Source organism: Heteronotia binoei, chromosome 18 (genome assembly GCF_032191835.1).
Source record: "Heteronotia binoei isolate CCM8104 ecotype False Entrance Well chromosome 18, APGP_CSIRO_Hbin_v1, whole genome shotgun sequence".
Lineage (NCBI taxonomy): Eukaryota > Metazoa > Chordata > Lepidosauria > Squamata > Gekkonidae > Heteronotia > Heteronotia binoei.
The window spans coordinates 12,865,712-12,889,971 of NC_083240.1; positions in this window are offsets into that span (position 1 = coordinate 12,865,712).

Sequence of the window (24,260 nt, forward strand, 5' to 3'; positions counted from 1 at the left end):
TGCCTCCCCCTTCCTATCAAAGTCAGGCAGCAACTCAAAGCTGAATTAATCATTCCGCAAGTAGGTGTAATGCTGCCATTTACATGATTTAAAAGCTCCAGCAGCCGCCCTGAGGCTCGCGCAGGAGAAGTTTAAAGGTCACAGCGAGGCTGAGAAAACAGGGTTTTACGGCCTTTTTTTTTTCCTTGAAAGAAAAAGTTCTCATTGAACACCAAAAACCGCAGGACGCAAGGGAGCGGGTGAAAGGTGCTCGGTGTAAGCTCAGTCCTCTAGATTTTCCTTCTTATGCCTTTTCATTCCGGCCTTCAACGAAGCAGTCGAGGGCGGCATGGGCGGTTCTCTTTCCCTCCATTTTTATCTTCACAGCAACCCAAGGAGGTAAGATTAGCAGGGTGGGCACACTCCTGAAGCTCTCCCGAAACTCCAGCGGCTCCCCAGACGACAAAGAACAGTTCCCTCCAGAGAAAACGGCAGCTTCGGAGGTTGGACTCGCTGGCGTCACATTGCTCTTCCCCAAACGCTGCCATCTTCGGGCTCCCCTCCCCAAATCTCCAGGAATGTCACAACCCAGAGTTGGCAACCCTGTTGGCAGAGAGAGGATGTGACTGACCGGCCCTCAGTCAGCACTTGGATAAGCATATGGAGCAGAGACTTGAAACCGGGCCTTTCCAGTTAAAGCGTAACATTCTTTCCCCAATGCCTTGCGCACAGGGCATTTTTTGAGCAGGAATGCACAGGAACGCAGTTCTGGCTGGCTTGGCGGCAGGGGGTGTGACCTAATATGCGAATTAGTTCCTGTTGGCTTTTTCTACAAAAAAATCTTGTATGAGACAATGGTGATGTCAGAAGGCATGGCCTAATATGCAAATGAGTTCCAACTGGGCTTTTTCTACAAAGAAAGTCCTGCTTGCATGTTTATTCGGATAGTCCGTTGAGCAGCTTGTTTAAAAACTGCTCTGAGAAGTGAGGGAGGGGGCTTTGGGATTGCCACAATGACCGGCCAATCAGAGATCTGCAAATTCACTTCCTGGCCCAAATCAAAAGAGACTGTTACCTCTGACATTGATCCAGGGCCTAACTGTAAGGCTGAGTTTGCATGCATGCGTGCGCACACAGAAATGTGGCTGGCTGCTAATATTTTGTTATGAGTAACTGCACACATCTGCATTTACTGTTGCAATCCAAGAGCTACTCATTCCAATTTGTTTTCAAGCAAGGGATTTACCCATTTGTTTCAAAACTAGCCTATTCCTCTACCGTTTCAGTCATAGTAATTTAATTCATCCACTCCAAAATCAGATTGCATCTACGGGTCAGTCTTATCCACTCTTTCTGGCAGCAGCTCTCCAGGGTCTCAGGTCAAGGTCAAGGTCTTCCACATCACTTACAACTGGAACCTTGGGTTGCCAAGCTACAGGTGGGGCCTGGAGTTCTCCCGAAATTAGAAATTCAAACTGAGCTCCAGCCAACAAAGAGCAGTCTGCTCTGGAAGGTGTACTTTATGGCATTTTATTCCCTTGAGTTCCCTCCCCCCTTCTGAAATGCTGCCTTCCCCAGGCTCCACCTCCAAATCTCCAGAAATCCCCCAAGCCAGAGATGGCAACCCTTCCTGATGCTTTTTTTTTAAAGAAAAAGCTCAGCAGGGACTCATTTGCATATTAGGCCACACCCCTTGGTGCCAAGCCAGCCAGAACTGTTTTCCTGTGTGTTTCTGCTCAAACAAAAGCCCTGGACACAGCCCATCCTTGCCCATGACCCCCTTCTCTTGTCATACTAAACAAGCATTTTATACTCTTGAGTTCTTGTATTGTGGTCAAAGGAGAAAATCTCTCTACTTTTTCTGTCCCACGTGTTGCGGAACCCACCCGCTCTGGCCTGCAGGCCCTATTCTCCAGCCACTAACCTGGTCAGGCCAGGTCAAGGAAGTGTTTCCTGGAAACCTTCAGGAATCTCTTTCCTGAGAGCTATCAAGCATTTTTCCCCTCCAAACCTCTGTTCCCTGCTAGATCTACCAGCATTTGAATGAAGATGAGCTGAGATACATCTAGAAAGCAACTGCACAGAACTCTTCTACCTGTGTCCAAGGGGGGGGGGACTTTTACAAATGCACAGTGGAGGCTTTGCTCATCTCAAACTTCCCAGGAGAAAATACATTTCTTCACACCATGCATAATTTTATAATCTTCTACCATGTTTCCCCCCCTCCCCTTGAAGACATCCCTGTTATCAACTAACCGTCTAGGGTTTTTCAGTTTTGGAAAAAGATGATGTACAGAGACAACTGACACCTGAACCCCAGTGATAGGAGGAAGCATCCGCAGAAGCCCTGTTTGTTGCCCCCCCTGAGGCAACTGCTTGACTACTCTGTAGGGTTGCCAGCTCCAGGTTGGGAAATTCCTGGATATTTGGGGGTGGAGCTTTGAAGAGAGTGGAATCTAGGGAGAGGAGTAACCTCAAGTGGGTATAATGTCAAAGATTCCACCCTTCACTTTCTCCAGGGGAACTGGACACTCAATGAAATTGCTGAGCAGTCGGGTTAGAACTGATAAAAGAAAGTACTTCTTCACCCAAAGGGTGATTAACACATGGAATTCACTGCTGCAGGAGGTGGTGGCAGCTACAAGCATAGACAGCTTCAAGAGGGGATTGGATAAAAATATGGTGCAGAGGTCCATCAGTGGCTATTAGCCACAGCTTACTGTTGGAACTCTCTGTCTGGGGCAGTGATGCTCTGTATTCTTGGTGCTGAGGGGGGGGGGGGCGACAGTGGGAGGGCTTCTAGTGTCCTGGCCCCACTGGTGGGCCTCGTGATGGTACTTTGCTTGTTGGCCACTGTGTGACATAGAGTGTTGGACTTGATGGGCCATTGGCCTGATCCAACATGGCTTCTCTTATGTCCCTTCCCCGCCTTATCCCTTGACCCCAGAGTGCTCGCAGTCACCCCTTCACGTGCAGCCCTTGCCCCGGCTGAACAGCTGAAGGATCGATCCGAGCTGCTTCTAACAAGCTCCCTCTTCCCGCCTCAAGCTGCGATTCCCCCTTCTTCATTTTATCTTTATGAAGCGATCCATCAAGGGGCTGTCATAACAAGTTGTTTGCCAATTTGAAACCCAACAGTTTGCCTGGTGTAAGTGTTAGAAATTGTCATCTTGGCAGTCTCCTCGCATGCGGCAATTTGATTCCTCCCCACCTCCTTCCCCTCTTACTGTTTGCCTCCACCGTACATCATCACGTTAAGTAAATCGTTGCCGTATTTAAATACGCAGGGTTGCCCACCCCAGCGCAAAGCTGGCTTGCCCGTCTGCCTAGACAGCAACAGTTGGGAGCCTCCAGGGCTGGAATTCGAGCAGGAGCTCCTTTGCATATTAGGCCACACCTCCCTGATGTAGCCAATCCTCCAACAGCTTACAAAAAAGAGCCTTGTAAGCTCTTGGAGGATTGGCTACATCAGGGGTGTGTGGCCTAATATGCAAAGGAGCTCCTGCTAGAATTCCACCCCTGGGAGCCTCACATCTGGGGGCTTGGGAGAAGACCACCCTGTCCTTTAGGGTGGCCCGCTCTGGGTTGGGAAATACCTGGAGATTTGGGGGATGGAGCCTGGGGAAGGCGGGGCGAGGGGCCTCAGCAAGGCATAATGCCACAGAATCCACCCTTCAAAGTAGTTATTCTCCAGGGGAAGTGATCTGTAGTTGTCTGGGGATCACTTGTAATAGTGAGACATCTCCAGGCCTCACCTGGAGGTTAAATTAAACTAAACACAAGGAAACACGGTCAAGGCTGAGCAAACACAATAGAAATACTGTGTAACAAACTACACCGTAATTGCTGTTTTACTAGGCAGTGTGCCTCTTTGTATGAACTCTAGCACAGTATATTAAACAAGATGCAATAACAGAAACAGGCTCTGCATTTCTTTACAAAGCGACAATAGTCCAACTGGTCAGCCCTGTAACTTCGAACAATCCATTAAAGCAACACAGTCTGTAGTTCTCCAAAATGTAGCAATATGACAGATGTGTTCTTGAAGGATTCAGGCCAAGGTGTGGCTGTAAAATGTGCCCTGGGTGAGTGCTGGTTTGTTGTATATTTTTTGTATACTTGTATTTCATTTATTTCGAACTGTTCCTTTGTAAGTGTTTTTCAGTTTTCAGTTCCAGATTGAATAAGGTGGCCAGAAGAAGAGTTCTCTCTCTTGAAACGTGCTAACCAACCTAGGAAGCATGTTGCCGTACCATTACTGAATAGGGCATAAGTATTACCTTATTGCACCCACAGCCATGTTTGAGTGAAACCGGCACCAATATTGCCATTTGCAGCCATATCTTGCCTCAGGGCCGACCCTGCCACTAGGCAAACTAGGTGATTGCCTAGGGTGCCAGCCTTCTGGGGTCACTGAATTGGGCGACCCATGTGACTCAATGACGTTATCAGTGCGGGGCGGGGGAGAAGTTAGCCTTGCCTAGGGTGCCAGACCATCTAGGGCTGGCCCCGCTTTGCCCGAATCCTTCAGGAACATATCCTTCATTATGGTCTATGGTTGCAGATAGTCTAGGCCAGGGGTGGCCAAACTCGCTTAAGAGCCACATAGAACATCAGATGTTTGAGAGCCTCAAGACAGGAAGGGAGGGAGGAAGGAAGGAGGGAAGGAAGGAAAGAAAGAAAGAAATAGATGAGAAGAGGGAGATGGAAAGAAAGCAACTTTAAATGTATTCTAGTCTAAGCCACTGCCCAGCTTGGCTTGGGGAAGTGATTTAAAGAAAGAAATGCCTTCTCCAAGCCAGCTGACAGGGCAGACGGGGCCTCACGAGCCACACAATATGTGTCAAAGAGCCACACGAGGCTCCTGAGCCACAGTTTGGCCACCCCTGGTCTAGGCCTTGGCATCTCTATGGTGAAAGTCTCATATGCATTCTACTGAGAATCACTGAGCAGAAAAGCAGCTCCACCTGAAACAATAAAGTCTGTTTCAGTTCTATCTCTGCACTACCCCACTGGTCTCACTGTAGGTAAGTCAGCTGACTGGGTCATGTGAGGCCTTTGTAGGTCAGCTGATCCAGCTGCCGAGTCATCCATGACCCTTTTCTCTCAGCTAACTCACATGCTTTTGGAGCAATTCAGAACAATGGGTATGATACAAAGTTAAGCACTTTTAACAAGTACGATAACTCACTGATTTCAGAGGGTGAGTTAAGCCAATGCTTAAATCATTCCCATTTAAATCAACAGACTGGGGGAGGTGGGCTTCCACCTAACTATACCAACAGATGCAGAGGGCAAATTCTCATCCATCAAAGTTGCACGTCAGCTATGCTAAAACCCATGAAATATGCATAATCTTTGCCAGGGTTAAAGACTCCTTCTAGGATGCTATTAGGAAGGAGAAGGAGTTCAGCTTGGAATGCGCCTCCTTTCTCTCAGTTTGGGGTGGGGTTGCCAATCCTCAGGTGGGTGAAATTAACAAAAGCTTCATTTTGGTACAGCCTGTGCTTGCCAGTACAAGATACCTTGATACAGCAGGAGTTGGTACCAATAATTTTTGGCACCCAGGATTGGATTTTCACTTTAAATACTGACTTGTGATGGACATTGAATTTGAATCAAGTAATATAAACCTTGTATTTTGTGAATGTTTGTGATTACAATGAGCAAAGCATAAGAAAAAATTGTGTAGTATGATTATTTGAAGTGTTCAGTACACAGTGGATTTTGTTAATTTCAGCAATCAGTACACTGTGGTTTCCCATTGTGTCTAATTCCCAGGTGGGGGCAGGGGATCCCCTGGTTTGGAAGGAGGCCTTCCCCCCATTTTAGCGTCACCAGAAAGTGGGGGTGAGGGTAATGTCTGCTGGGCCCTCCATTATTCCCTATGGAGACCGATTCCCATAGGGTATTATAATGGGGAATTTTCAGCATAGCATTCGGTGCCTCACCCCAAAAGACCCGCCAAGTTTCAAAAAGATTGGACCAGGGAGTCCAATTCTATGAGCCCCAAAACAAGGTGCCCCTATCCTTCATTATTTCCAGTGGAGGGAAGGCATTTAAAAGGTGTGCGGTCTCTTTAAATCTGATGGCCAGAATTCCCTTTGGAATTCAGTTATGCTTGTCACAACTTTGCTCCTGGCTCCACCCCCAAAGTCTTCTGGCTCCACCCCCAATGTCTCCAGATATTTCTTGAATTGGACTTGGCAACTCTAGTTTGGGGTGTGGGTAGATCACCCAGTATGAACTGTTGGACCTCTAATACAAACAAGAATATAAAGACCATTGAACAATTATGTGATGTGCAGAGAGCATCCTCCAAATGATTAATAGTAAAAGGAAATGGCCTTAAAATATATATATAGCGGTTGCCTGTGCATTATCTTGCTGCATTCCACACACCTATCCTGTAAAGTCAGTCACTATCAGGGCTTTTTTGGTAGAAAAAGCCCAGCAGGAACTCATTTGCATATTAGGCCACACCCCTGACATCACCATTGTTTCACACAGGGCTTTTTTGTAGGAAAAAATCTAGCAAGAACCATTTGCAAGTTGGGCCATGCTCCCTGACATCAAGTCAGCCGGAACAGCGCTCCTGTGCATTCCAGCTAAAAAAAAAAAATCCCTGATCACTGTTATACCCATATTACAGATGGGAGATTGAGCAAAAGAAGTGACTTGCCTAAAGGGACACAAGTGAGCTCATGCAAAGAGGAGATTTAAAGCTGGAGGACTGGCTTCACTTCACAAAGTACTCCAATTGTTTCCAGAGCCACTATGGCTGCTTCTCTTCAGATGCACACTGCAGTTTCCCTGATGGGAATTCAATTCACAGTAGGGTCGCCAGCTGTGGGTTGGGAAATGCCTGGAGATTTGGGGGGGGGGGGTGTCTGTGTGGAGACTGAAGAGCGTGGGGTTTGGGGAGGGAAGGGACCTCAGCGGAGTATTAATGTCACAGAGTCCACCTCCCAAAGCATCCATTTCCTCCAGGCCTGGGAACTGATTGCTGTAACCTACAGACCACTTGTAATTCCAGATCTCCAGACACCACCTGGAGACTGGCAACTCCAATTCCCAGGCACGCAGGGACCCACTTTCAATGAGGATCACAGTGCACAAGGAGAGAGTTTCCTAACTTGATATGGTCTGGCAGGGGTGTGCTTTGGCCCACTGAGGAAGAGCCAATTTGGTGTAGTGGTTAAGTGTTCGGACTCTTATCTGGGAGAACCGGGTTTGATTCCCCACTCCTCCACTTGCAGCTGCTGGAATGGCCTTGGGTCAGCCATAGCTTTCGCAAGAGTTGTCCCTGAAAGGGCAGCTGCTGTGAGAACCCTCTCAGCCCCACCCACCTCACAGGGTGTCTGTTGTGGGGGAGGAAGATAAAGGAGATTATAAGCCACTCTGAGACTCTGATTCAGAGAGAAGGGTGAGTTATAAATCTACAGGCTTCTTCTACATGCAATCCGTCTGTGCATGTGGAATCCCTCACTGGGACAAATGGCAACTCTTAAGGACATTTGAGGTCAGGGAAATGGTGAGGAAAGGTGGAAGGCATAAGTGCTCTCTCCCCACACTGCAGTCCTGATTCAAACTGTGGTCCCTGACTTTGTGCACCAGGAAACTGAGTTCCCGGGAGAGCTTACAACGTGTTTCTGAACAAAAATCCCTGCGGTAGGATACAGACATAACCTGAGGGCTTTGTACCATGTCACCAACTGTCCTTCAAGATCCACTGCTCGGTCTCTTAGCCGCTAGATGAGCTTAGGGGTTTTTTGGCAACGGGGGGCCCATCTAGTCTATATTGCACCATATTCCAAGTTGTGTCGCAACCAGGAGGAACAGTCTGTTCTTTCACTTAACTGTCCCAAACTTCGCTTCCAGCAGCCATCGAGTCCCAGTGACTTCAAAGAGTTCAGCCGACCAACATTTCCAAAAATAAAAATGGAGCATTTAGGGTAACATTTCCCCCTAGAAAGAGTGGGCTGTGTGAACTTAAGAAACTGCCTAATTCAGAGTTGGATCTTTGGTCCCCCCTAGCCCAATACTGTTTACTCAGCCGGAGAGGAGAGAAAGGTCTTTCCTAACCCCTCTCGCCTGAAATCCTTTCAACAGGCCAGGGAATTAACCTTGCCTTCCCCGCCCCCCCACCCCTGCAAAGCACAAGCTCAGCTAATAAACTATGGCCCCTTCAGAAAGAAGAAACCTAAGCAAAGGTAAGAACTGCTTCGGTAAGTGTAAGTTGATGCATGTTAGGAGGGAAATTCTAATTTTACAGAGCTGGGAAAAGTATAGAGGTTCAGATGATCAAGGGGGCGCAGCATCTTTTCTATGAAGAAAGGCTAAAGAATCTGGGACTTTTCAGTTTAGAAACAAGATAGCTAAATGAGAGGGAGACGTGCCAATGGATGCATGAGATGGAGAAAACGGATAGAGCAGGGGTGGCTCGGGAAGCCCCCATCACCCTGTTAGCCAGCTTGGAGAAGGCATGTCTTCTCTTTAAATCACTTCTCCAAGCCAAGCCAGCTGGCGGCTTGGAGAATGCATTCAAAGTTAAAGTTGTTTTCTTTCCACCTCTCCCTCCCCCATCTATTTGCCTTCCTTCCTCCCTCCCTCCCTCCCACATCTGATGTTTATTCTATGTGGCTCTTTCAATTAAGCAAGTTTGGCCACCCCTGTGGGAGAGCTACAAAGAAAGCACCTTTAAGACCAATGAGTGCTAATGTTTTAAGCAAAAAAAATGAAAACAAAATCAAATTGTGTTTGTCTCCTTTATAAAGTTTATGTCCCTGCTCCCTAATCTTAAATAGGTAAACACATGGCCCAGTCCGACATGGCCCGGCTCCGGCTCGACAAGGTCTCAATTATGTCAGATTTGGCCCTCATATGAGTTTGACACTCCTGGTCTCAGTTTGACAATGAGTTTGACACTTCTAGTCTGATCTCCTTTTAAAGTCCTCCGAGTTTGTGACTGTCACTACATCCAGGGGCAGCAAATTTAATCACTTGTTGAATAAAGAAGTATTTTCTTTTGTCTGTCCTGTATCTGTTGCCCATCGTCTTTGGTGGTTGCCCCTGAGTTCTAGTATTATGGGAGCATTATGGGCTCACTGCCACGCCCCCTGACTTCACTGAGGCTTCCCAAGCCTCAGGAAGCCTCAGTGAAGTCAGAAAGGCAGCGGGCACGCTCAGAGCCGGGCTTTGAGCACGCTCGCTGCCACGCCCCCTGACTTTGCTGAGGCTTTCTGAGTCTTGGCAAATTCAGAAAGGCAGCGGGCGCACTCAGAGCTGGGCTGAGGAGAGGGGGCACCCTAGACAGCCTCCTATTTGGCCTACTCCCACACCCCAGCCCTTCCTGGGGCCAAATCAGGCCCCCAGAGTAACTGACTGTCATCTGCTTCCTTTTCCCTCTCTCTTGCTTCCTTCCACACCAAACTGGATGTGGGCGAGATAGACCACTGCTCCGATTCAGCAGGCTCTTCTTAGCAGTGCATAAGAGCCAAGAAGCTTCCCTGACATTGCCTTCTAGCCCTGCTTTTCAGAGGTTTACTGCCTCTGAATATGGAGGTTCCTTTTACTATGGCTAATAGCCGCAGATGGGCCTCTTCTTCATCCATCTGTCTGATCCAGGGGTGTCAAACATGTGGCCTGGGAGCTGAGCAGGGCTTTGGCCTAGCAGGTAGGGTTGCCTGGTCTGACTCAGGAAATATCTGGGGAGTTTGGAGGTGGAGCCGGGAGACTTTGGGGGTGGAGCCAGGAACAAGGTTGTGACAAGCACTATTGAACTCCGAAGGGAGTTTTGGCCATCACATTTGAAGGGACCACACACCTTTCAAATGCTTTCCCTCAACTGGAAATAATGGAGGATAGGGGCACCTTCTTTTGGGGCTCATAGAATTGGACCCTCGATTCAATCTTTCTGAAACTTGGGGTGTTTTGTTTTTTTTTGAGGAGAGACACCAGAGACTCTGCTGAAAATCTGGTGCTTCTACCTCAAAAAACAGCCCCCCTCCCCGTGTCCCAGATATCCACAGACTGATTCTCCATTATACCCTATGGAGATCAGCGTCCATAAGGAATAACGGAGTGCCCAGCGGACATTTCTCTCCCCCTCCCCACTTTCTGATAATCCTGAAGTGGGGGGAGGGCCTCCAAACTGGGGGATTTCTTGTCCCCAACTGGTAAACCTACCATCAGGTCTCCTGATTGGCTGTGTGCATTGCATATTCACTGTACCCCATTTCATCATCGTCTGACGAAGTCTGCATGCACACAAAAGCTTACATTGTGAATAAAACTTTGTTGGTCTTAAAGGTGTTGCTGGAATCCAACTTTGTTCTATTGCTTCAGACCAACACAGCTGCCCCCTTGGAGCTTTTGCCTGACGTGCTGAAGAGGTGCTAATAGAGTTACGCTTGATCTCATTCCTGAGGTGTTATGCTTGACTACTGTGGCAGCCATTTTGTAGCTGTGCCCCTCACCGGTGTTCCCTCTAAGCTGAGTTAGTGTGAGCTGGCTCACAGTTTTTTAGTCTCTGGCTCACGCATTTTTCTCTTCGCTCAGGAAGGTTGGCCCCAGAGCAAAGTTAACTTATCAGTAGCTCACAGCTTTAATGCCAGTAGCTCACAAAGTAGGATTTTTGCTCAGAAGATTCCACAGCTTAGAGGAAACATTGCCCATCACACTGTGTTGGAAGGTGCCCACCGGCTCAGAATGGTTGGGGACCGCCTGAATATTATCATGTACCCAACTGGACTGCACCACCTCCCTCACAAGCACATTAAGATCCCTGTGATAGAAGTAAAGCAAATGGAAAAGCTTCATTGAGAAGAAGAGAAGACAGACAATTATGAGATTGATTAAATATGCTGGCAATATGGAGTCAAAAAGGGACACAGATTCTGTTTCCAAGTCTACACAAAAATTGTGGCTTAGGATAAACCTGCTTGGACTATAAGCACGCACACAGTAGTGCAGGGGTGCAGGTTGAACTCATTTGTTATGAGGGCTGGATCTGACATAAATTAGACCTTGTTGGGCTGTGCCGGGCCGGGCTATGTGTGTACCTATTCAAGATTAGCTAGCAGAGATATGCACTTTTAAAAGGACACAGACAAACATGACTAAAGATTAAAAAAAAAAAACAAAATAAAACATGCTTAAAACATTAGTACCTGTTGGTCTTTCATTGTATGTCTCCCATGGGATCCAGGGAACTGGGCAAAGGAAGCTCTGGCTCTTCTTCTCCCTCCCCAGGGGATGAGGAAGGAGAGGAGCCTCAACCAATGGAGAAAACTGAGGCTTTGCTCTGTGGCTCCTGTGCAATTGACCAAAGCAAGCTGAGATGCAAACGGAAGCAAGAGAGAGGGAGAAGGAAGCAGACAAGAGCCAGTTGCTCGGGGGCCTGATAGGAGCCCTCTGAGGGCCTGATTCAGCCCCTGGGCCTCATGTTTGACACCCGTGGTTTAGAATTGCCAGCTCTGGGTTGGGAAATTCCTGGAGATTTGGGAGTGGAGCTTGAGAAGAGCCGGGTTTGGAGAGGGGAGGGATGTCTGTGGGATCAGACTGCAGCAAGACCACCATGCTTCAAACCAGCCATTTTCTCCAAGGGAAACTGATTTCTGCCCTCTGAAAATCAGTTGCCATTCCAGGAAATCTCCAGACCCCACCTGGAGGTTGGCATCCTTAACACACAAATCCTGTAGGGCGAGCTGATTTTTCCTCCCAGCTTCTCTCCCTCACTGGCAAGCTTATCTTTTTTGAAACGCTGCCCGGTGGCAAGACAACTCTCTGAATGGCGATGCTCTTCTTCCTTCTAGAACCCCCCCCCACCCCACCCGCACACATTTTCAAGTGATTCATTACTCCCACATGCTTTCACTTCAGATGCTTTTGTTTTCCCCAGCCGCGCAATGTGTCTAATACATGGTGAAACGCGCCGTGCCAAACGTCAGCTCGGCGAGCTGTTGGAACACACGAATGTCAAGGTAATGACGTCGGCAGCGAGGCGCGAGGTGGCCTCTCGCATTCAGCTTGGCCGGCCTTGCTGGATTAGAAACAAGGGCCCAGCTGACGGGTCTTATCCTTCCTCCGCCTTCCCTTTCTCTAGTCTTGGTCTTCACCGAAACTTACTATTTCTGCCCTTCCTACCTTGGGGGCCACCTTTAACAACAACAACAAATAATTTAAAAGACCTTAGCCGCCCCTCGGCACGAGCCCGCGTTTCATTCACATTCCAGAAGGTTCTCTTACGTTGTCCCTTGTCTTTAACCCGCTACCTGCCACCATTGTCGATGTTGTGGTGGGGTTTGGTTCCTCCCCCCCCCACCCCACCGTTCGCTATTTGTGTGGAAAACAAGCCATTTCTGCTCCACCTGCTCATAAACACAATAATAAAGTGAGAGAGAAAGAACACACTGTTTTTCTGAGCCAGCCACTGCCTTAGCAACCGATTACAGCGTTTGCGGGAAGAAGAATGGAGAGCTTCAGGGCCAGAGGAGTGCCCTTTGCAGCCTCCAAAAAACCTCCAGGGGCTACATCCTGCCTTTAATTACACTTCCTGGAACCCTTCAAGGCCACGGGAGTTGGTGGGCTGAGCAAAGCAGAACTCTTAATAGCAGGCCACAGAAACGGCCTCTCGTGGTGAAAGCAGTGGAAAGGGGGTGGGGAAGAAAATGCAAACAAGACCCTGGGATTTTTGAATGAGAAAGTTCAGAGCCGAAGAAGAGATTTAGCAGTACTGGAAAGAAAAAGGGGTGGGGAATAATGGGGCCTGCCAAGTACAGTTGCCAACCTCCAGGTGGTTGCAACTGATCAACTGAATTACAATTGATCTCTGCACTACAGAGATCAGTTCCCCTGAAGAAAATGGCTGCTTCAGAGAGTGGATTCTATGACACTGTACCCTCCAGAGGTCCCTCCCCCGAACTACATCTTCCCCAGGTGCCATTCCCAAATCTCCAGGAATTTCTTAACCCAGAGTTGGCAACCGTATTGCTAAGGCTAGGGGTTGCTCTACCTGAGGAGGGTGATAGAGTTGCACAGGGGCCACACCCCTGGATTTTGAGCTCGTGTCAACGCTGTTGAAAGGTCACATTGACATCCTCTATCTGTCATTTCACTACACTGAGGTGACTCACACACTGCAGGACTAGGTTTTCCCGGAGAGTGACTTCAGATTTCAAGGCTGCCAACTCCACTATACCAAACTGGCTCTTAAATTGGATTTAAACTGGATTTAAAAAGTGACATTGTTGTTTACGTTGACCTGATGTTGCCTCTGGTCTAACAAGAACCTGCAAAAACCTGTTTATGAGAGACCAAAAATGGGATGGGTACACCAACCCCAAAGATGGATGCCAGCCTCCAGGCGGGACCTGGGGATCTCCCAGAATTACAGCTCATTTCCAGACTACAGAGATCAGTTTCCCCTGGAGAACTACTGAGGTTCCACCCCCAAATCTTCAGGAGTCCCCCAGCCTGGAGATGGCAACCCTCCACCTTCTGCTGGTGACTTGGGGGGGAACCTAGCAATCCTAACCACAAGCTAGATGAACATCATCAGAGCTTCCTGTATACTGTCAAACTATTGACCCACCCAGTAAACATGCTCATAGAGAGACAGTGTGGCATAGCAGTTCAGAAGAAGATATTGGATTTATATCCCGCCCTATACTCTGAATCTCAGAGTCTCAGAGTGGTCACGGTCTCCTTTACCTTCCCCCCCACACACACAAACACAACAGACACCCAGTGAGGTAGGTGGGGCTGAGAGAGCTTGTACAGCAGCTGCCCTTTCAAGGACAACTCCTATGAGAGCTATGGCTGACCCAAGGCCATTCCAGCAGGTGCAAGTGGAGGAGTGGGGAATCAAACCCAGTTCTCCCAGGTAAGAGTCCACACACTTAACCACTACACCAAACTGGCTCTAGAGCAGCAGACTCTAATCTGGAGAACTGGGGTTGATTCCCCTCTCCTTCACGTGCAGCTGCTGGGTGACCTTAGGCCAGGCACAGTTCTCTCAGAACTGTTTTCTCAAGAGCAGTTCCCTCAGAGCTCTCTCAGCCCCACCTACCTCACAGAGTGTCTGTTGTGGGGAGAGGAAGGGAAGGAGATTGGAAGCCGCTCTGAGACTCTATGTGAAGGGTGAGGTATAAATCCAATCTCCTCTTCTTCTACGACTCTGGCAGTAGCTTTCCAGGGTCTCAGGCAGGGAAAAGATCCTCCCAGCGCCAACTCCCTCTGATGAAGCTTATTCCCACTGGTCTCAGACTTTGTTTCTGCTGCTTCAGATCCACACAGCGGCCTGCCTGGATCTATGCGGGAACCTGTTTCAGGAGCAGGGCTGGATTAACAATTAGGCCAAGTAGGCACTGGTCTATGGGCCCCCACACCTTTAGGGGCTCTGGGCCTGCTCCCCCCCATTTCCCCCCTGCTTGCAGCCCTCCCAGCCCTCCCGCTGACACCAAGTTAGTCTCTCTTTGCCTTTCCCCCTGCATCTTAGTAAAAAGGGGCCTTTGAGAAGGTGCCTGCAGGCTGAGGCTGCAGCGGAGGCCGCGGGTGATGGTGGGGGCACTCTGACTCTGAGATCATTTGTTAGGGGCCCCGAGATTTTGACTGCCTCGGGGCCTCCACAGGATTTAATCTGGCCCTGTTCAGGAGGGTAGCCATGCTGGTCAGAGGTGAAGAGGAGTAGGGTTGCCAAGTCCAATTCAAGAAATATCTGGGGACTTTGGGGGTGGAGCCAGGAGACTTTGGGGGTGGAGCCAGGAGACATTGGGGCAGAGCCAGGAACAAGGGTGTGACAAGCATAATTGAACTCCAAAGGAAGTTCTGGTCATCACATTTAAAGGGACTGCACACCTTTTAAAATACCTTCCTTCCATAGAAAATAATGGATAGGAGTACCTTCTTTGGGGGCTCATAGAATTGGGCCCCCTGGTCCAATCCTTTTGAAACTTGGAGGGCATTTTGGGGAGAGGCACTGGATGCTATATTGAAAATGTGGTGCCTCTACCTCAAAAAACAGCCGTCCCAGATACCTGCGGATCAATTCATTATTTCCTATGGGAATAAGTCTCTATAGGGAATAATGGAGTTCTCAGCAGACATATCCCTCCCCTCCCCCCGCTTTCTGATGACCCTGAAGCGGGGGGAGGGCCTCCAAACCGGGGGATCCCCTGCCCCCACCTGGGGATTGGCAACCCTAAAGAGGAGTGCATTAGAAGACCAATCAAGTAGCGCCCTAGAAGCCAGCAATGTTTTGGGGATAGCAGCAGGCTCTAATCTGGGAGAGCTCGAATCTGAGAGTCGAATCTTATCCATCGAAGGGAGCTTTGACTCTTGAAAACTTACAAACCTTAAAATTTTGTTGGTCTCTAAGGTGCTCCTGGACTCGAATCTAGCTCTTTTTGCCCCACCCCCCACCCCCGGCCCGGCCACCAGCAGAGAGTGAATTCCTGGAGATTTGGAGGTGGAGTTTGCTGAGGATAGGGACCTCAGTGGAATACAATGCCATACAGCCAGTGTAGTGTAGTGGTTAAGAGCAGCAGGTTCTAATCTGGGAGAACTGGGTTTGATTCCCCACTCCTTAAGCCAGCTGGGTGACCTTGGGTCAGTCCCAGTTCTCACAGGGTTCCTCCAGCCCCACCTGCCTCACAGGGAGTCTGTTGTGAGGAGAGGAAGGGAAGGTGATTGTAAGCTCTTATTATGGGGCTGACTGGAAGCTCTTGGAGGATTGGTTACATCTAGGGTTGCCAAGTCCAATTTAAAGAAATATCTGGGGACTTTGGGGGTGGAGCCAAGAGACTTTGGGGGTGGAGCCAGGAGACTTTGGGGTGGAGCCAGGAGACTTTGGGGGGTGGAGCCAAGATCAAGGCTGTGACAAGCATAATTGAACAGGGAGTTCTGGCCATCACACCTTTTCAATGCCTTCCTTCCATAGGAAATGGTGAAGGATAGGAGCACCTTCTTTTGGGACTCATAGAATTGGACCTCCTGGTCCAATCTTTTTGAAACATGGGGGGTATTTTGGGGAGAGGCACTAGATGCTATACTGAAAATTTGGTGACTCTACCTCAATAAACAGCCCCCCCAAGAGCCCCAGACACCCACGGATCGATTCTCCATTATTTTCTATGGGAATAAATCTCCATAGGGAATAATAAAGTTCCCAGCAGACATTTCCCTCCCCTCCCCCCCCCCCCGCTTTCTGATGACCCTGAAGCGGGGGGGGGGAGGGCCTCCAAACCGGGGGATCCCCTGCCCCCACCTGAGGGATTGGCAACCCTAGTTACATCAGGAGTGTGTGGTCGAATATGCAAGGGAGTTCCTGCTACAAAAAACAGCTCTGGCTGTGCCGCTGAACCACAATCCCTCCCTGGGGCCTTCGATATGCAAACCAGATGCTTTTGCTCTTCCTAGAGATCGCTCTTTGGAATGACCATCCATTGGGGGCGGGAGCCGAAGGAGACGAGGACAACACATCCTAATTATCCCAGTCACACGCCCAACTTCAGCTCCTTCCCCGTCTGTCACAGTCTGCAACCTTTCCCCAGCGTGAACAAGAAAGGTGCCCCTGCAGGCATCTTACTCTCTGCAGCTCATCTTGGGGGAGAAGATCCTGCTACGCCTTGAGAGGCTTGGGTCGTGCGCTCCACCACAAGGCCAAGAACCCAAGAAGCGACCATCTGGGCAAACTTTTAGTGAGCCCAGAGTTCTTCCTACGGCAGAACTATTTATACATTCCCCCCCCCCCCAAAAAAAATAATACACAGCCCGATTGTTCACAGAAAAACAAAGCTTAACGAATCCAAGATCTGCTGGCTCAGAATACGTTTCGGAGCGCCAGGCAAACAAATCTCTCTTCTCCGCCTCTGCAGGAGCCACCTGGCAGGAGCGTCGCTCCGCCCGCTCCAAAAGGACAAGAGGCCTGTCTCACAAGGAGAGGGAGAGAGATGTCACAAGGCACCGGGCAGCCCACATGCCTCAATATGTGCCATCTTTCTGGAGGAAGTCCCTCTTCTGACGCACCAGCACCACCTGTCTCTTTACACCCGGTGGCATCTGTTGGCATTTTTTGGTCTGCCAAATCAAGAATATCACGGTGGTTGGAGAGGGGGAAAAAAAAGAAAAAGAAAAGGAAGAAAGACACCAAGTTCCGGAGTTGGGAAGGGCTGCCGGAGGGACAGGTTGCATTGCGGTGGGGGCCAAAACGGCATTAAAAGAATGGGGAGGGAGTGCGCGTGAACGTCTAAATGGTGGAACCTTGCGTACTGTGGGCATTGGATATGTATATATTTTTAAAGGCACGTGGTGTTGTTTTTTTAAAAAGAAGAAAATGTAGTTTGAGTTCTTCAGATTCTTCTGTTCCACTCTGCTGCTCAAAACGTAGCTCTCTTCAAACTTTCTTCCAAACTTTTGTTCAAAACCAACTTTCTCAAAGAGAACATCCCACCGGGCCTTCTCCCGGATGTGACAGTTTTCTACATATAGGAACTGTACGTGGGGACATTCTATCAGACAGACACAGACAGAAAAGAAGTACAAGATCCAAAGGAACTTCAAAATAGGACATACAAACCACAGTAATTTGCAAGCCCCACCAGCACGGGAATACAAGGTTACAAGCAACTAAGAAAAGAAAAGTATTCCCGTACCTGACTCCATTTTTAATTTCTTTCTAATTCACTGCTAGGGCCAGAAATTCTGCAACCAGCTCAGTAATTGAGGGACATCTGTCAGCCAACAAAAACTCTATCCTTTTGTCTGTCACCAAGTTGGGGGTTAAGAGCAGAGGTTTGATCAGGCAGCGTCGGTGATGGGTAAGTAACGGGCAACATTCTATCACAAGAGTGGCCAACGGTAGCTCTCCAGACATTTTTTTTTGCCTACAACTCCCATCAGCCCCAGGCAGCATGGCCAATGGCTGGGGCTGATGGGAGTTGTAGGCAAAAAAATGACTGATGGGAGTTGTAGGCAAAAAACGTCTGGAGAGCTACCGTTGGCCACCCCTGTTCTATCATATAGACAGATGGGGAAGGAAGACTCGCACAAATTAGTCTGTTGCAAGGGACGACCGGCGGTTGTAGATGGTCTGCTTTTCAAGGATATTCATCTGCCATTAATTCTGCATTAAAGGATCCATGGTAAGTTTCCAATTGAACTTCAAGGGCTTCTTGTGACACATTTTGAAGACCAAAATTCAAGTCCAGTAATACCTTAAAGCAGGGCTTTTTTGGGGCGGGAGCGCACATGAGCGGAGCTCCAGCTGTGCGGGCCAGGGTTCCGGCTGGCACACTGGGGAAGGCATGGGGAGCTCCTGCTAGACTTTTTCTACAAAAAAAGCCCTTTAAAGACCAACAAGTTTTCCAGGGTACAAGCTTTCAAAAGTCAATTGCTCCTTTCGCCAGAGCTGTGACTTTCGAATGCTTATGCCCTGGAAACCTGGCTGCTCTTTAAGGTGCTACTAGACCCCAAATCTTGCTCTTCCATTGCAAACAAACACATCTACCCGCCTGCCACCATCTGAAGACCGCTACTCAAAAAGACAGTCCCGTTTTGTGCCTGGCTGCCATGTGCTACAAGAGCACGTAACATGCGCCAACCAGGACTGCTTAACAGAGGGCCATCCCTATTTTCTCCTCCCCAGCCAGAAATCAACGTCCCCATTTTTGCCTCTTGGAGGCTCCTTGTTAAAATGTTCTTAGCGCAAGTCTCTCAAGTTGTCATCTTGCTTTGGGGTTCAACTCCTTTCCCTGGGTCTACCCTAATGCACCAGGTAGAACAAAACCTCCCTTTTTGACGTGCTAAAGAGGCCTATTTCGAATACACTTATTACAGGTGCTAGCATGGCCGGTGTGTGGGAGTAGACCAAGTAGGTGGCTGCCTAGGGTGCCACATGCCCTAGGGGGTACCCCCTCTTCCCACACCCAGTCTGTATCTGCCTTCCCCAATGGAAAGCAGGCTCCATGGAGCACAGACGCTGCCCGGCTGGTTTTGCGTTCCCCAGGTCTGTTACAGACCCGGGAAATGTGAAAGCAGACAGCGCCTGCGCAGTGTGCTCCTCGGAGCCCGGCAGGGATAAATTAACCAATTGTAAAAGCTGAAGAAGAGCCAATTACAGTTTCTAAAAATTGGCTCCTGTTGAAGTTGTCTGCTGCCTAGGGTTGCCAATCCCCAGGTGGGGGCAGGGGATCCCCCAGTTTGGAGGCCCTCCCCCCGCTTCAAGGTTGTCAGAAAGCGGGGGGAGGGGAGGGAAATGTCTGCTGGGAACTCTGTTATTCCCTGGGGAGATTTATTCCCATAGAAAATCATGGAGAATTGATCTGCGGGTATCTGGTGCTCGGGGGGGGGGGCTGTTTTTTGAGGTAGAGGCACCAAATTTTCAGTATAGCATGTAGTGCCTCTCCCCAAAATACCTCCCAAGTTTCAAAAAGATTGGACCAGGGGGTCCAATTCTATGATCCCCTAAAGAAGGTGCCCCTATCCTTCATTATTTCCTATGGAAGGAAGGCATTGAAAAGGTGTGCCGTCCCTTTAAATGTGATGGCCAGAACTCCCTTTGGAGTTCAATTATGCTTGTCACAGCCTTGATCTTGGCTCCAACCCTAATGTCTCCTGGCTCCACCCCCAAAGTCCCCAGATATTTCTTGAATTGGATTTGGCAACCCTACTGCTGCCACTCATCCTTCCTACTCTACATTAACAGAGCTATGGGGTGGGAGCCATAGCTCAGTGGCAGAGCATCTTTCTCGCATGCACAAGGTCTTGTCCTTGGCACCTCCAGCTAAAAGGATCAAGTAACATTCTCACAGTTTTTATTGCTTAATCTCACTTTCTTTAAAAAATAACATTGAAAATAAAAAGCTGTAAATTACAAATGTAAATAATTTCAAGTTTCTTCATTTATCCTACAATTTTCTTTTTAAAAAAAATTGGGGGGGGGCACCAGAGGGCAGGTCGCCTAGGGCACCAAAAACCCTCGCACCAGCCCTGGGTGTTCGTTATCTCAGACTAACACTCTGGCTTTAAAAAATGAATGGAAGAGAGGCTATGGCAGAATAAACCAAGACAGCAGAACTTTCTGTAAGATGGGAAAGTGTCAGAGAAAGCCAGAGGGGTAGCAGAAGGACTTAGCTCTCTGCCCTTACCTTTGGAGTGGTCTTGCAGCCCCCCCTCCACAAGAAGCCCTGGATTTTGTGCTTCAGCCTCTCTAGGTGGGGCTGGAAGACCTCCCAGAATTACACCTGATCATGACAGTGATAATTTCCACATGAAAATGGCTGTTTTGGAGGATGGACTCTATGGCAGGGGTGTCAATCTCATTTGTTATGAGGGCCGGATCTTCACCTTGTTGGTCCGGTCCAAGTGTGTCATAAATGTAATGCCAGGTAGGAGAGATATAAACTTTATAAAGAACACAGACCAACACACACACTCAGCCTAATCCACCTCACTGGCTTCTTGAGCCTCAGCCAACAGAAGGAAGAGAGGCTTGGCTCAGTAGCTCTGCTGTGCAACTGAGAGAGCCTGGCAAAGCTCTGCTTCCCCCACTTCCTCCCCAAGGGAGGAGCTTTGCTCTGTAGCTCCTGTGCGATTGAGCAAGCCTGGCAAAGCAAGCAGTGATGCAGAAGGAAGCAAGAGAGGGAGAAGGAAGCAGACAGTGAGTTGCTCACAGGCCTGATAAGAGTCCTCCAGGAGCCTGATTCATGGGCCGCATGTTTGACACCCCTGCTCTATGGCATTACCTCCCCCCCCCCCCACACACACACACTCTGTCCCATTTTCGAACCTCTTCCAATCCAGGGTGTGCAAGATGGTTTTGAGCCCAGGTGTCCTTCCTAAACTGAAATTAATATTCTGACAAAATGTCATATCTCCTTTCTGCTTACTCCAGATTAACTACGGGAAAAATCCGCCGGTCTAAAGAAGCCCTTCTCACCCTGGCTCAAACTTGCGCATTGCAATGAGCAAGCCATCCCCCTCCACCTGGTCCGTAGCTACAGGGGGAGCTGTGGGGGTCCTGCCCCCACAACCCAAGGCCCCCCAACCTCCCAACTACCAATGCAAACTGTCTGGTAAATGAGCTCCAAGTACACACACACACCGTTACCCCCTTCCTTTAGCAGCTTAGCTTCTCTGGCTGTAGACAGTGCAGACATTTCAGTCTGCAGTTAATTTATTTTAATTTCCTTTTTATTTTACTTTTTGGGGCGACCCATCACTTTCCCCAGGGGCACCTGACTGAATATTTCCTGGCTATGGGTCTGCCCCCTACATTTCCAGGCAGGTGCCACATCCCTCGCGCATGCATGTTATGCCGTCCCTCGAAATGCACAGAGCCATGCGTCTGGGTTGCAGCCAGGCCTCAGATTCAGTAGGAGCTCACAGGAGTGCAGCTCCTGAATCTTTCTGAGAGTTCCACCTCCTCCTCCTGAGAATTCCACCTCCTTGTCCATCGAATAGTATGTGCAGCTGCAGAACAATCCCTGGATGAGCTCCACCACCTATTTTTCTACAAAATAACCCCTGGTCGCAGCACATCTGAAAGGCAATCTGTCTAATTGATCGTTATCCCGTTACCTGCTTTGCATCTCTCTGGAGGGATGGGGTGGAGAGAGAAGAGAGAGTTGACAGCCAGGAAAGGGAAGGGGGAGCAAATAGCCGAAAGGCAGTCGGAGAAAGAAGCGCGGGGCTGATATCGCAGGCGCTTGCCGCTCAAGAAACCAACAACATCAAATCAAATTTTAACACCTGAGCCGACCTCCTGCCGCGAGAGGCTAACGGGGAGCCTTGCTGCTTCCCCCTTCTGCCTCGGCGTCAAGGAGGCTGAGAGGGAAAGGCCTCGCCCCCGTCTCAAACAATTACAGGCCCGATAATGTTTTCGTTTCGCCGCTATCTTAGTAAATTGGTGTCAGAGACGTGCTGGAGCTGTCAGAAGCCCGGTCGGCGCAGGAGCCTGGGAGCGTGTACTCTGGCATGTCTGCCAGCTCTAATTTGAGCACGAGCCGCTCACGAGAAAAAGGCTGGGAGGGAAGCGAGGCTTAATCCCTCTTCTTACCATCGGTTAATCACCCCCCCCCCCCCAAAAAAAAAAGCTGTCATGAGTTTTGATTTCAAAGGGCAAAGGAAAAATGGAACCAATGACAAAACACCGGCGTTCCAGGCCCACCTGCCTGCCTTCTTCCCTTAGTTCATACATTATTAGCATTTGAAGCTTCTCCACATCCACCAGGTGCATCCAAAGAGCAAATGTAGTATAGTGGTTGGAATGCCAGGCCGGGATCAGGGTCAGCTTTGCCATTAGACAAACTAGGTGACTGCCTAGGGTGCCAGCCTTCTAGGGTCAGCAAACTGGAAACCTTGCCTAGGGTGCCAGACTGTCTAGGGCTGCCCCTGGCTGGGATCTGGCAATCCCAAATTCAAATCCCCCATGGAAGCTCGCGGGGGGTGGGGCAATTGCTCACTCTCAGCTGATTACAGAGAAGTGTTGTGAGGTCATCAAAGTTGCCACCTCCAGGAAATTCCTGGATATTTAGGGGTGGAGTCTAGAAAAGGGTGGGACTTGGGGAAGGGAAGGACCTCAGCAGGGAATAATGCCATAGAATCTGTTCTCCATTTTCTACAGGGGAACTTTAGTCTGGAGAACAGCCGTAATCCCAGGGGATCCCCAGGACGTTGGCAGCCCTCTGTGAGGATAAAATGGAGTAATAAGAGAGCGGCATAAGACACTTTGGGATTAGACAGATTCATGAAGGAGAGGTCTATCTGTGACTACCAGCCACGGTGACTCCATATTCAGAGGCAGTCAGCCTCTGAATTCCAGATACTGGCTGGATACTGGATACTGAGCCTGCCACGGCGGGGAGGGTGGGGTATAAATCGAATTAAATATAAACATATTACACGAGAGTCACCACATCTGAGTTGGGAAATACCTGGAGATTTGGGGGTGGAGCCTGAGGAAGGTTGGATTTGGGGAGGGGCTTCAGTGGGGGTTTAATGCCATAGAGCAGGGGTGGCCAATGGTAGCTCTCCAGATGTTTTTTGCCTACAACTCCCATCAGCCCCAGCCAGCATGGCCAATGGCTGGGGCTGATAGGAGTTGTAGACAAAAAACATCTGGAGAGCTACTGTTGGCCACTCCTGCCATAGAATCCATCTTCCAAAGTGGCCATTTTCTCCAGTTGAACTCTGTTGCTTGGAGATCAGTTGTAACAGTGGGAGATCTCCAGGGTCTTTTGTAGAAAAAGAGGTGCTGGAGCTCATTAGCTCATTAGCACAACTCATTTGTATAACTCCTTTGCATATGCCACATACCCCGGACATCACTGGAAGGTGTACCAAATTTTATCAGTTCAGCATCTACCTTCAAATGCTTCTTGAATTATAATTGCCATAATAAAACCTTACTCCCATCATACTTTTTAAATGACTTTCTCCTACGTGGCCACAGTGGCATAAGATTTCCATCTGTCTGCTTGATAGGTTTTGATTATTTTTCCTTTTTTTGTGTGGGGAAAAATATTAGAAAGTTTGCCAAATCTTAAAGTTCAGCTAAATTCTCACAGGGGGGTTGAGCAATGGAGCAATGGAGCCCAGAAGCAATTATGGGGGTGTGGGGGGGGAGGAAAGAAAGAGCACAATAAATTTCGAGATTCTGGAGCTCCACTCCTGTGAGCTGCTGCCCAAAATGAGGCCTGGAGATCTCCAACATGGACGTTGGTAACTATACTACACTATGCTACACTATATACTACACCACGCATACACACACACACACCGAGTGTCCCCATTTTCACTGGCAAACTGTTGGGAGTTTATAACACGGATTATTCCCTCTCCTTCCGTATTTACAGGACAACAGTCATCTTCTGAACTCCTTCCCCAAATTGGTACAAAAGGGAAAACCTGATACCACAAAGACCCTTCGATGAACCCGAAAGTAAAATGAAGCAGCTGGTGAATTTTTTAAAAGTGGTTTTTAAAACACACACACAAAGCCTTCAAGGCCCGCCGCTGTTCAAAAGGCCGATTCCATATTTTCTTAAAAGCTGCAGCTTTCATTCTTTAATATAATTTGCACCTCATTACTTGTGACTCACTGTGAACAATCATTCCTCTCTTTCTCCCTTCTCCAGACTCCCCACCCTGCCTTGTACCTTTGGCAGGGATGCAGGGTTTTTATTTTGCGTTGGACGCCTCTTGGCCTCCTAAAAGTATTTTAAACATTTTGGGGTTTTCAGCAGAATTAACGTGCAGTAAATCTCCTGCTCTTAGAGAGT